Source organism: Mauremys mutica, chromosome 6 (genome assembly GCF_020497125.1).
Source record: "Mauremys mutica isolate MM-2020 ecotype Southern chromosome 6, ASM2049712v1, whole genome shotgun sequence".
Classification (NCBI taxonomy): Eukaryota; Metazoa; Chordata; order Testudines; family Geoemydidae; genus Mauremys; species Mauremys mutica.
Window position 1 is genome coordinate 103466573 of NC_059077.1, and position 12372 is coordinate 103478944.

General features: G+C 38.8%; 1 long non-coding RNA gene across 3 annotated transcripts in view; it reads right to left on the reverse strand.

The window, feature by feature from the left end:
* Positions 1 to 1653: 1653 nt before the first annotated feature.
* LOC123373154 overlaps positions 1654 to 12372 on the reverse strand; it is a 34588-nt gene continuing 23869 nt past the window's right edge. For 2 of the 3 annotated variants that reach the window (XR_006580586.1, XR_006580588.1), the window contains exons 3-5: positions 11262 to 11297; positions 2754 to 2853; positions 1654 to 2019 (exon numbers count right to left, since the gene is read on the reverse strand). This is a non-coding gene — a long non-coding RNA (uncharacterized LOC123373154). The remainder of the gene's footprint in view (positions 2020 to 2753; positions 2854 to 11261; positions 11298 to 12372) is intronic. The other variant, XR_006580587.1, reaches the window with a different exon arrangement.

Below are 12372 nucleotides of genomic sequence, written 5' to 3' on the forward strand. Positions count from 1 at the left end.
GGGAGAACTTTGTTTGCTCTAAAATGTGCTTTTTGGAGCAGTGCAACAACAGCTTTCCCAAAGCTCTCTTCAAAGTCGCACACTTGGAGAGCTTTCAAAAGAAAAAAAAAAAACCATTAGTATTTTTATGAAGCACTCTCTTCACAGCAGTGGTTTTCCAAACTCATTAGCTCTAATTTTGTCTTTCAGACAGCTTAACAGTTATACACATTTGGTTAATCAAGCCTTATGTAAGTGAACGTAAGTTGTAATAGAATACTAAAGCAATTGGCTCTCTGATAATAGAATCTATGCCCGAACAAACAATATATGTCAGCGGGGATCTATTAGTAATGAGGAAGGAGTATTAGAAGAACTAATAATCAACTGGAAAGGTCATTTTGAAGGAAATTATATACATGTAATTTCAGTGCCATTACCTCATTGGACAGGAACATAGGATTTGACATATTGTATCAAATCATTGGTCCATTATGTCTAGTATCTGGCATGCAGCAGCAGCCAGTATCTAATATGAAAGCCTGCATGGTGCATTGATGTGTAAGAAGGGAGGAGGGATAGCTCAGTGGTTTGAGCATTGGCCTGCTAAACCCAGAGTTGAGACCTCAATCCTTGAGGGGGCCATTTAGGAATCTGGGGCAAAAATCTGTCTGGGGATTGGCACTGCTTTGAGCAGGGGGTTGGACTCGATAACCTCCTGAAGTCCCTTCCAACCCTGATGCTCAATGATAAGCTCCTTTCCCTTAAGTCCAAGTTTTTAAAAAAAATTTTATGGTAAATAAAGGTTATCTTGCCCATTCAAAAATCCATGCACAGTATTTGCCACTGACATCCTGAACATTTATGCAGGATGGATTTACTTTGACTGGAAGATAAACTGCTGTGGGAGTTCCCCCCACCCCTGAGATCCTGGTTTTGAGTTAGATATTACAATGAAATCTTAATTTCACACAAAACCCTACAACTTCGGCCACCTTGGGATTGTTTCCTGAGTTTGCAAGGCAGTAGGCGTACTGGTTTGCAGTAGTTTGTTTGCTAGGCAGCCACTTCCGCAAGCAATGGCTGTGCAGGTTCCCAGCTTACTCCACATGGTGCTCGCCCAATAGGATAATTGCCAAGCAAGCTCACAGGTACCTTGGAAAGAAATCTAATAATGTCTCATGGTGTCAGTTTGAGTTTGTCTTGTCACCAAGGCAACAGCTGTTTGCATTGAGTATTACATATTTACAGTTTTACTCTTTAGCATAACATACCAGGCCCTTTGCCCCCACCACTGTCCTTGTGCTTGGCAGATTTTGGCTGGAAAAAACAGCATATTGAGAGCCACAAATCCCCATTTTAGATAAGCTGCCTCTATCAGAGAGTTGAACAAAATTATTATTCTAAAAAGACTTGTTTCTAGGGATGGATTCCATTGGCAGAGTTCTGATCTGCATCTGAACTGTGTTTAGATCTGACCTTTTCTAAGAGCACTTTAGATTAAAAGGTCTTCAACCTAAGAAATGGCTTAAATATTTAAAATTAAACAATTCTTTTTTTGCAAAATGGCTGTCTAAAAATGACACTACCTTCCTCAAATCTACTCACTTTGTATAAGTTTTTAAAATGGTATTTTCGTAAGCCGAGCAGAATTCATAGGCGGCGGGGGGGGGAGGGGAGGAGGAGGAGCGGAGCGGGAGAGAAGGCAGATGGATTCTACTCCACCTTATGCATTAACATAATTCCTTATGACCAATGAGGGTAAAAGGGATTGCATTGGTATTTCACAGGGACTAATTTGGTTTGCAAAACCTTCATTACTAGCAATGATCCGCAAGAATGAGAACCCAGCTTAACTCTCAGAGTCCAGGCGGAGTTTACAGGGCTTGATGTTAGAAAAAAAACAAAAATCTTTTCATGTGTAAATGCAGCACAATTGGTCCAACGTTGTTTCAGGAATGTCTGTTGGTAATGCCATTTTTAGAGAGCCCTATTTCAAAGTAGAATTGCACTTTTCAGTCCATGTTTATTTAGCTGGTACTGTTGAATTGAAAACAAAGATATACTGTAAATTAAAACAAAAAGTTAACTTCAAAGCTTTTAGCAGGGTGAATGAATGACAAGCATTCTCAGACATAAACCGGGTTAATACAAGCCCCAGGTATCGCTCTCACACATTGCCATTATGTAAAGCAGTGTTTCTAAGTATGAAGCTCATTGCAGGGAGAGCAAGCCACTAAGGGGAAATCATACCATCCCTACTGGAGATAACACTCCAGAATTTGCAAGGAGGTTTCTTGCTGGTTTATTATGCAGATAATTTTCCACTTTGTAAAATAAAGACATTATATATGGTGAGGAACCTACGCTGGCAATGTGGGTGTTAAAACGTTAGGAAGCTCAGAATTGAAGCAGTGTCAAGTTTATGAACCAAGTTCACATAAGGTACATCTCAGCAGAAGAAAAGTCTGCCTGGAGGGGATTGTGTGGTGCAGAGCTTGGGGGCTTAGGAGAGAAGAGGTGTGTTCTTAATGAGGGGGTGTCTAGGGGAAGGATGTGGCAATTCAGCACATTGCCATGGCAGCTTGTGTCAGCTGGGGTCCTACTGAGCTTCTGGCAGAGATTAAAGCCGCCCTCATCCAGAACTCATGTGATGCGAAACTATAACATGCCCTGCTTTGGGGGTGAATTCACCCCTGAGTTCAGCACATAAAAATATTACTACAACATATCAGATAACCCTCATCCAAATATTTTTTTCCATCTTTGCATACCAGGTACTCACTATTGCCTGGGACTGGGAGATTTGGCAAACGTCTTCAGATTTGTACATACAGTAGGTGCTCAGGATGGCCATAAGGAGTGCAAATGTCCCTAAACAAGAGAGAGATGGAGCTCACAATCATATCCAACTTTTAGATTAAAAAGATACGTTTCCATACAGCCAAATTTTACATCTTTCAGTGCTTTTATTGCTATTTGTGACAATAGACATTGTGTGAATAAGGGTGAAATCCCCACCCCCTCAGTGCAGTGGACAAATGCAAGGCCCACGTACCACTGAGGTGCATAAAAAGAGGGTGAAATTTACCCCTAAAACTAAGTGAAAGCTAAGTATTTCAGCATTTGGCCCATAATTCCTATGATTATTGCAAACAATTGTATTAATTTTTTACTGGCATAGGACTATCTGCATCAGCAGTTGAAGCCCAATACAAGAGCATCTCTCACCCCCTTTCCCAGCAACGCTAAGTTCTAAAAGACTAGGGTGACCAGATGTCCTGATTTTATAGGGACAATCCTGATTTTTGGAGCTTTTTCTTACATAGGCATATATTACCCACCACTGCCTGTCCCGATTTTTCACACTTGCCATCTGGTCACCCTATAAAAGGTTGATATTTAATACAGCTGCAGTGAATTTTCCAGACACCTCTATGTCTAGAGAGAAGTAAGCAGGTCAGTTCATAGCCTGAAATGAGAGTTCTGAATGCTAATACCTAAAAACAGTGCACCACTTTATACACTCTATGTGCTTGGCATTTGGAAAATTAAATGAGAACAACATATATAATATATGGGCGACAGTATTGTCTAAGGGCTAGATCCTCTGCTGAGGTAAATTAGCATACCTTCATAAAAGTCTATGGCACTATACCAATTTACCCCAGAAGAAAACAGGCTTTAGAGCCAAATCCATTTCTGATATATACACACACATTTTAAAAAATAATTCATCATCCTGGAACTGGCGCCTTGGAGTAGATTTCTTATTCCCATCACTGATTATGTCTACTAGGGCACCTAAATACCTTTTTAAAAAATCTGGTCCTCAGTGTTGATGTACTGAGAGCAGCAGTGCCTAATTTAGGAGCCTAAGCCTCATTTTCACAATGGATTTAAGCACTTGAGATTTAGGCTCCTATATCAGTTAGGCATAGCTGCTCTCAGCACAGTAAGATGAATTCTTTAAAAATCTGGGCCTTGGAAAACATGTTTCCAATTTTAGTAACTTAAAAAACAGATTTATGTAGCACCAGACAGAAGCCATAATAATCAGCCCAGTTCGCACTGGGAATAATGTTTTTTTATATTTCACTTATGTCGTATTTCCAAAAAATGTAGACACAAGGAAAGCTCAGCTTTCATTCCTGCTCCAAGAAAGTGTGTCAAATTTTCCTTAAAGCTGCACTGCACATCTCATATAGAAAACTGACAATCATATCTTGGAAACAGAAACCTTTCAAATGTTTTACCAGATAAGTCCTGGTGCAGAGGGAAAATACGTTTTTAAAAAGAGTATAAAAAGATTAGAAACTGAAGCCAGGCCTCTTTCCAACAAGCAAACTACATTTTTTTATTAAAATTATGCGAACATCTGGATTATAAATTAGTCTCATGATCGCCCTCCTTTCTTATGAAGCCTAAATTTGAAAGATAATTGCTTAGTGATTTGCAACAGAGAAAAGAGTTTATTACTTTCCATTCCTCATTATGGAGGCTCTCTTTAGCTTAGAGAGAGACATTTGGAATGCTGTCCCCTTGTCAAGTCAAAGGATAAAGACACATTAAAAAAATTCTGTCCTCTGAGCAACAACAACAAGTTCCATGATCTCAGGATTTGAAACCTGCTGTCTTCCTTCTGATAGGCTGCGTTTAAAAAAAAAAAAAAAAAAAGCAAGTTGGAAAAATATTACCAATTACCAGTGATGGGGGAAACCTTCAAGGAGTCCAGGAGAATTGAGATCAGATTTTTAAACAGTGCATGGAAAACTTTGAGATGGCCTGAAATGAACCTATTTCTCAATATGTCTCACCCATGGAAGATTAAATACATCATTGAATTACTACCACAGCATCACAGGTATGCACAGCTCCTAGGCACTGAGACTTAAACATGCATGCTCAGCTATATTACAGACCTGAACAGTCTGTGCATGAACTGGCTCAATTACTAACATTTCAATTGATGCACAATGTAATAGAAAGAGAGCCTGAGACATAAACCCTTGTATCAGAGGCCTGGTATGAGGCAGGACCCGCTCACAGAATTTGGCAAGAACAGGGCTGATATTGCACAAATATACATTCCTAAGAAGTGCTAGTCACAGAATGCTCACGCAAACACATCCTGATATCAAGTAGTACCAGAACATCCCAATATCAAGGATGGTACAAAAACATTTTCCAAGGATAACAGGAACATACTGATCTCTCCTAAAAGATAAGGTCATAATGACAGTATATAATAGAGATGTTTTGATTGAACCAACAGGTACAAGATGACAGGTGATAACTAGTGACCTCAGGGGGCAGTAACTAACTATATCAGAGGAGCAGTACTAACTTGTTTGTATCCGGGTATAAAGATTTATCTCAGAGGGAGTCTCTTTGTCTAGCCTAGTGAGGAACAGAAAGTCCCACCATTCACTGAGATGGTCCATTGTTACAGGTATACAAGTATTAGTGGTCTGGTAGAGTCTGTGGGATACTAGTAGTGTGCTTTGTCAGCAATAAAACCGGCTAGGTGCTTTCATCCCTTAACGGATCTTGTGGTCATTGGGTAGTTTGCTTGAGGTCTGCCAGGCCACCTGTCTGCGCAGGGCTGGGGCAGTACACAGAGGGAAAACACACACATGCAGCCAAACATCTATAAACATCTAACCACACATACTAGTCATGCAGAAAAGTTTAAATTCTGCCCTTTGTCTACACTAGTACTGCCTTAAACCATTTCAGTTGCAATGTCTTTTGGGTATCTACCCCTCATTCCTCACTCAGCTCTCTGAAGCATTGCATTGTGGAAGATTTCAGGCCACCAGTGCACTATAGAACAACAAATGGAATTGTTTCAGTTAGTTATTTTGTGTCTGCAATACAGGTGGTTGGGAATTTTCTATCAGAATAATCTGCTGATGGAAAATGCCCTTTTTCCACACACACACAAAAAAAATCAAATTTGCAGAAAAATCAAAATGACAGATGGCTGATTAGCTATTTGCCTGGGAGGGTCTTGTCAGCTTTGTGTTCTCCTTGCAGGCCGAAAGTTAAATTGACAAAAGCCTTCCGGGAGGAAAGATTCTATATTGGCTGTCCCCAAACTGAATGTTTTGGGGAATCCCTTACTGCGGGGGAGGGGAGGGGAGGGAGGAGCCAAACGCATTTTGGTTTTGGATTTCGCTTTTCTAGCCAGTTCTAAATTGGTTCAGATGGTAACAATTAAGCTGTACCTATTTATTAAACATGCTGAAAGGCAGTCCATTCTAACCATTTGCAGCCTCTCTCAAAAGTGTGTGTGCAGGAACACAAAGTGTTATACAAATGTTCTCAAACTTTTGTACTGATGACCCCTTTCACACAGCAAGCCTCTGAGTGCGACCTCCCATTATAAATAAATATATATAAAAAAGTGTTTTTAAACACCATTATAAATACTGGAGGCAAAGCAGGGTTTGGGGTGGAGTCTGACAGCTCGCCATCCCCACCCCCTCATCATAACCTTGTGACCCCCCTGAGGGGTTCCAACCCCCAGTTTGAGAACCACTGCTTTACATTAAGTCATGTACTAGATGCTACAGTGATGGGCACGACAGAAAAACCTAAGAGACAGATTTTTGAACATATTTATTATTCCCCTTTATTAACTCTATTGTCAGTTCTCCCTACCACAAAGTGACTGGGAATAGGAGTTAGAAAAACAAAATGTCAAAAAAACCACCTCACTCCCCAAGCAGAGGAGCCTGGGAACCCACGCTGCATAATTTTGAGAATCCCTTCTGTTTGATTTAATTACCATACCAGAGAACTCCCTAGCTGAAGGAAAGTTGCCACGACACATAGGCTACGCCTTCACTAGGAGCATGATTCCCAGCTCATGTAGATATTCTCATGCTAGCTTGATGAGAATTAGTGGTCTAGAATTAGTAGATGTAGCCATGGTAGCATGGGCAGCGGCAAATGGTGGCACAGGTTAGCGGCCCAAAATATGCCCCCCGGGGTGCAGATGGGGTTCTACAGGGTGGTTAGCCATGCCACCGCTGCACTGTTTTTAGCAAGCTAGTTTAATGAGCACTAGTATGAGAATGCATATTTCAGATAGCACAAAAAAATTACAAAAAAAAAAAATCACACCACTGGCTCTAAGCAGACAGATTTGGAGGAGGTGGAAAATGGGAAGAGACTCTCTGGATAAAATGGTTTGTTTGGTTTTTTTGAGATGTCTCAGAACTCATGTCTGCTTTGCAAGTTGATTATAAATTATGCTGGATGTTTTGTGGCTCAGGGATAAATTCTTTATTATTTTTATTACTGTAGCACATAGCAGTCCCAGTCATGTACCACAGAGTACAATTTAACTCTTTCTGGCAGGGATATTTTTAAAGTACAAAACAAGAGACAACAGAAAGATGGGGGAATACAAGGAAACAATGAGACAATATTTGTCTGAATAATAGACAATGATATCAGCTCAGTGGGACAGTCAAATATCTGGCATAAGGATAAGGACTGTATGTATCCTTAGGGTTGCACACATTTTAATGCCTGAATATTTCTAAGATGACATATATCCAACTCATTGGATTGTTGGTATTTAGTTTGAACTGATTTCAAATAATCTGTACACATTTTTATATGCACTTTTCCAAAGTTGAGATTGTTAAGGTGTCCGAAGATTTATTGAAGTAGGCGACAGATGTTTCAGCAGGATTTGTGTGGAGATAAGTAGACATGTGGATTTAAAAGATTTTTAAAATGTGCATCTTTCATCTTGCTCTTCTGTCATATTGCAGAGAGTCAGTAATGCAGATGCTGACTTTTTAATTTTAAAAGCCATTCAAAATCTATAGAAGAAAAATTAATTCCTATTTAGGTTAATCAATTCTTTAGATTTGTAAATAATCAATGCTTGTTGACAAGCATCAAGCTTTTAAAACTAGAAGACTTTACATATGAGATTGAGTGTTTAACCCTGTTTTATTACTATTATTCTTTTGAACTAGGACATCATTTTCTTATACTTCCCTAAGAGAGTTTAGGTTATTAGTAGGGGTTTTCAACACATTTTTGTAGTTAGCACATGCTGAAACATGACAAACACTTACTGGCCCTGATCCTAAGTTCCTAGGCATGTGAGTTGTCCCATTGATTTAAACAGGACTCGTGCTTAAAATGTAGCTACATGCTGAAATAAGGCCACTGCGACACACAGAATGGAGACTAAATTGATGATGAAATGCAGATAGTTCATCTTCACATTAGCCCTCTCTCTATTTCAATGAACATCAACATCTGTTTATGGGGAATAGAGCATTGTAACTTTAAATACAAGTGCACTCTCAAGGTATTGTTGGAAGGGCATGACCACGGCTATTTATTTCTCATCCGCATAAGACAGAAGAGCATATGGCAGCTCTCAGAAAAGATGTATGTCCTCTCACAGTGCTCCAGAACGCAATAGCATCTGCATGACTCATTTGCTCTTATGATGAAATGGATACTTCCCTCATCCAGCCACAAGCGTTAACTGGAACAACAAATGGAGAGTACAATGAGTTCTGCTCTCCTCCAAATCCATTCATCATACTACGTGTGATGGAAGAGGAGTTGTTTTTTTAAATTCAGTGGCTGATTAAAATACCAATCTTTCTTGAAGCAAGCCAAGAATTTTGTTGTTAAAGAATTTTATTTTTAATGTAGTCAAGAGCAGTTGTGTGTGTGTGGGGGGGGGGAGACCCAAACACTTCCCTGGTATGATAAACCAAGTGGAAAATAGGGAAAAGGATGTGTTGCCAGAAGCCACTGCCTTTTATTATTTAGTGACTGAAAACAGATATCATTCCCCAGTAAGGAAAGAGCAACTGAGAAAAAGAAATTACATTAGTGTAACTTTTAGTTTTCAGTTGAATGCAAAAAGTTCCTTCGTCTTCAAGACAGATCATGTTTGTTGACAAGCATCAAGCTTTTAAAACTAGAAGACTTTACATATGAGATTGAGTGTTTAACCCTGTTTTATTACTATTATTCTTTTGAACTAGGACATCATTTTCTTATACTTCCCTAAGACTAGGAAGACTTTTGAAGCTTAATTCTTACTTCAAAAGTTTCAGAGAAATGGTAGCTTTGCCATTGACTTCAGTGGACACAAATCAGATGCCTAATGATATTTCCACTGAAGTCAATGTAAGGATTCCCCAGGCCTTCAGGGCATACCAAGTGCATTCTAAAGGAGCAAGGTACTGTGTGTAAGCCCCATGAACTTGTAAGTCTTCATAATATCTCCACTGATTCTTAGGAGATCAGCAATAGATGGGTATGACTGGCTAGGTGCATGAAAGTCAAAATTGCAGGCACAGTAAAATTGGGTTCTGGGCCTTGCAAGAAGAATCAGTTGCTCAAGCCTGGGACCTCCTACAGACTGCAGGAGTGGCCTCCTTTCTGCATACTTCATGAAGTTCCTGACAGTGGAACTAACTAAAAACTCTCACACATTATACTTTTACATTCAAAGGATAAGTTTCATTGACAATTTAAAAAAAAAAAAATCTGAAAAAGAATGACTAACTACTTTTTGAGGTTAAAAAAATTAAATGCTTCCTTTATGGGTTCTTTTTGATAGTTAGTGCCTAATGATTTTTAGTATCCTTCCTACCAACAAAATCACTTTACCCCAAAAAGTTGGAAACAGATTGGTTTTAACATTGGCTTATGCAAGACGCACTTTGAGACAGGCAGGAATAGTCAAGTATTTATGGAATTATCACCATTTGAAAACTTGATGTTGTGGAAGCCAAAAAATAATTAACAAGGATTTGAAGAAATCTTAATAAATGTTAGTTAGTTAGCATAAGTTAGGCTAGCTGTGACTCTAATGATGTAAAATTTGTAGAAGCAAAATAATGTAAAACAAAGTAAACTGTGTAAAAGTTATTACGATCTTGCAATTTTAAATAACCAAATGTGCAGTCTTGCTTTTTCTAGTAGTGAGACAAATAAGATAGCAGAAAGGCTTATGTATAAATAAATGCAAATGTTTTCTCTTTACTGTCTCCATAATTGCTAGCTATTGTCTGTAACAAAGGTATAAATGCTTGTTGCAATTGTTTACTAATTAAGACCGACCTGTCCGGAACAAGGGGCAACCCTGTTTCCTAGGACACTCCCTCCCTCTATTGTAATTACTAAAAAAAGAATAAAGTATTTAATTTTGCTGCACCCAAACAGAAAGCGAAAACTAAGTTTTTCTCTGACAATGTGAAAAAAATAGGGATACAAAGAATAAGTTAATCAGCCACCTCCAAAACTAGCCAAAACTACTTTTCATTTAAATTCAGTGTGTCTTCACTTAGTTCCAGAACAACCCTCCTCCAAATCTCTGCTGGGGGGGAATACCCAGGGAAGTTCCAAAGATGAATTATTGCATTTTAAATCAATGGAGGCTGGTGAGTAAACAATCATCTACATACCCATCCCATCATTTACAAAACCCAAGATCTTAAGCAGGAAACAAGTATTTAAGTATACAAGCCTTATACCACATGTAAGCAATAAGTACTGCATATTTTGTCAACACCTTTAACTCTGACCACAAAATGAATATTGTTCTCACCAGTAATTTCAAAATATAAATGCAACCCTTTTGTTAAAATATATTTTAACAAAAGGGTTGCATTTATATTTTATATATAATAAAAATTCTTGCACCTACTTCAAGCGCATGCTATTCTCAGGGTTGCCAACTCTCATGATATTTGGTGCTCTTAAAGTCTTAGCTGCTTAAAAAAAAATTGAATGAGAATCTTACCTTTCATTAAAAAAAAAAAAAAAAAAGGAAGTTCCTAGACTTCATGGGTGTGATGAAAAGCTTGGCAGTATGAAGCAAGTTCACCCTAAAAAGCTCAGAAACTAAATGAAAATAAAAACCAACCCACATTTTATCATTAAAAAAAGCCATATTTTTAAGCAACTCATGATTTTGGGGTCCTGACTCATGATTTTTCAGTGTTTGGGTTGGGAATATTGTATATTCCTAGAATACTTTCAGTTAAACCTGATCATCATTAGACTATCAGTTATGTGCTTGGTACATCAATGCTGTACTTATTGGAGAACTGCATAAATACAGCTATACAATATCTACATAGATCTGAGAAGGAATAGTGGTTAGGGGTCTCCCTTACAGCATTCTATTTCTTATCTAAAGATAGAAATGGGTAAGTCTTCAGAAAGGTACACCACTCATATGAAGGTGATTGTAATGAATGTACCTTGTAAACTGGACCCACCTCATTTTAATGGGAGGCACTGGAGTGCCCAGCATCCTGAAAGAGAAGAGGGAATTAGTATGAGAGAGCATGAATCGGAGATCTGTCAAGTGGCAGCTCACATGGGACAATTCTTTATTCAGTCTGCATGTAACCATTCTGATGTCAGTAAGAGCTTGGGCATGCATTGGAACCACAGTATATAATCTTAAAAGGAAAATATGGCTTTCAGAGGGTGCAACTGGAAATGGAAATAGGCTGTCCTTCCAGAGACCCAATTATAGAGGAAGATGCAAGCTGAGCTACCTGAGGCCTCTGGAGAGGTAAAATGGTATGTTACAAACTGAACCCAAATGTGCTGACTACTTACAAAATAAGGGGAACAATAGAAGGGACGAGAGCCCTAAACTTACCACATACTTCAACTATTCCACAGCCACACTCTTTTCCCTGTGCACCACAACGTCCCACTAGACCTTTCTGACAAGTCTAAGTCAATTTTCTAGATTTAGCAGGTTCTTACTGCAGAAAATAGTCCAGGTGTGGAAATTATTTTATAACAGCATGAAAAAAAAGTAAAGATGCATGCCTTGACATGGAGGTTACCATGATGAATCGGAGTGTTTATGGGGGGGGGGCACACTCTCTCATTGGAAGCCAAACTTTAAGGCATCAGGCTTTATTCCAAATTGGATGCAAACCCAATGTGTTGGCAGATATAGCCAAGTAAGAAGTCAGTTCTTCCACATGCTTTATTTGTATTCTCAGCAGACATTACTTGGGATTCTGCCAGTTACGGAGTGCATCTGGGATGTGTGCGAAGGGAACAGAAAAAAAAAAAATCCACAAACATTTTGTGAGTTCAAGGTCTGGAAATGTGATCGCCCCATCCCCTCCAAACAAACATGGTAGATGGACCAAATTCTGCTTTGTTACACTGCTGTAAATCTGCAGTAATCCCAGTGATGTTACTCCAGATTTACACTGTATAACTAGGAACTCCACAATTTACCTTGAAGTGGATGAAATTGGTTTACTCTGGGTACTGATTCTTTTGTCCTATGCTAACCACAGTTAAGATTATGTGCTGCTGACCAAAGGCAATACAATTGCTGTAAATTTATTACTAATA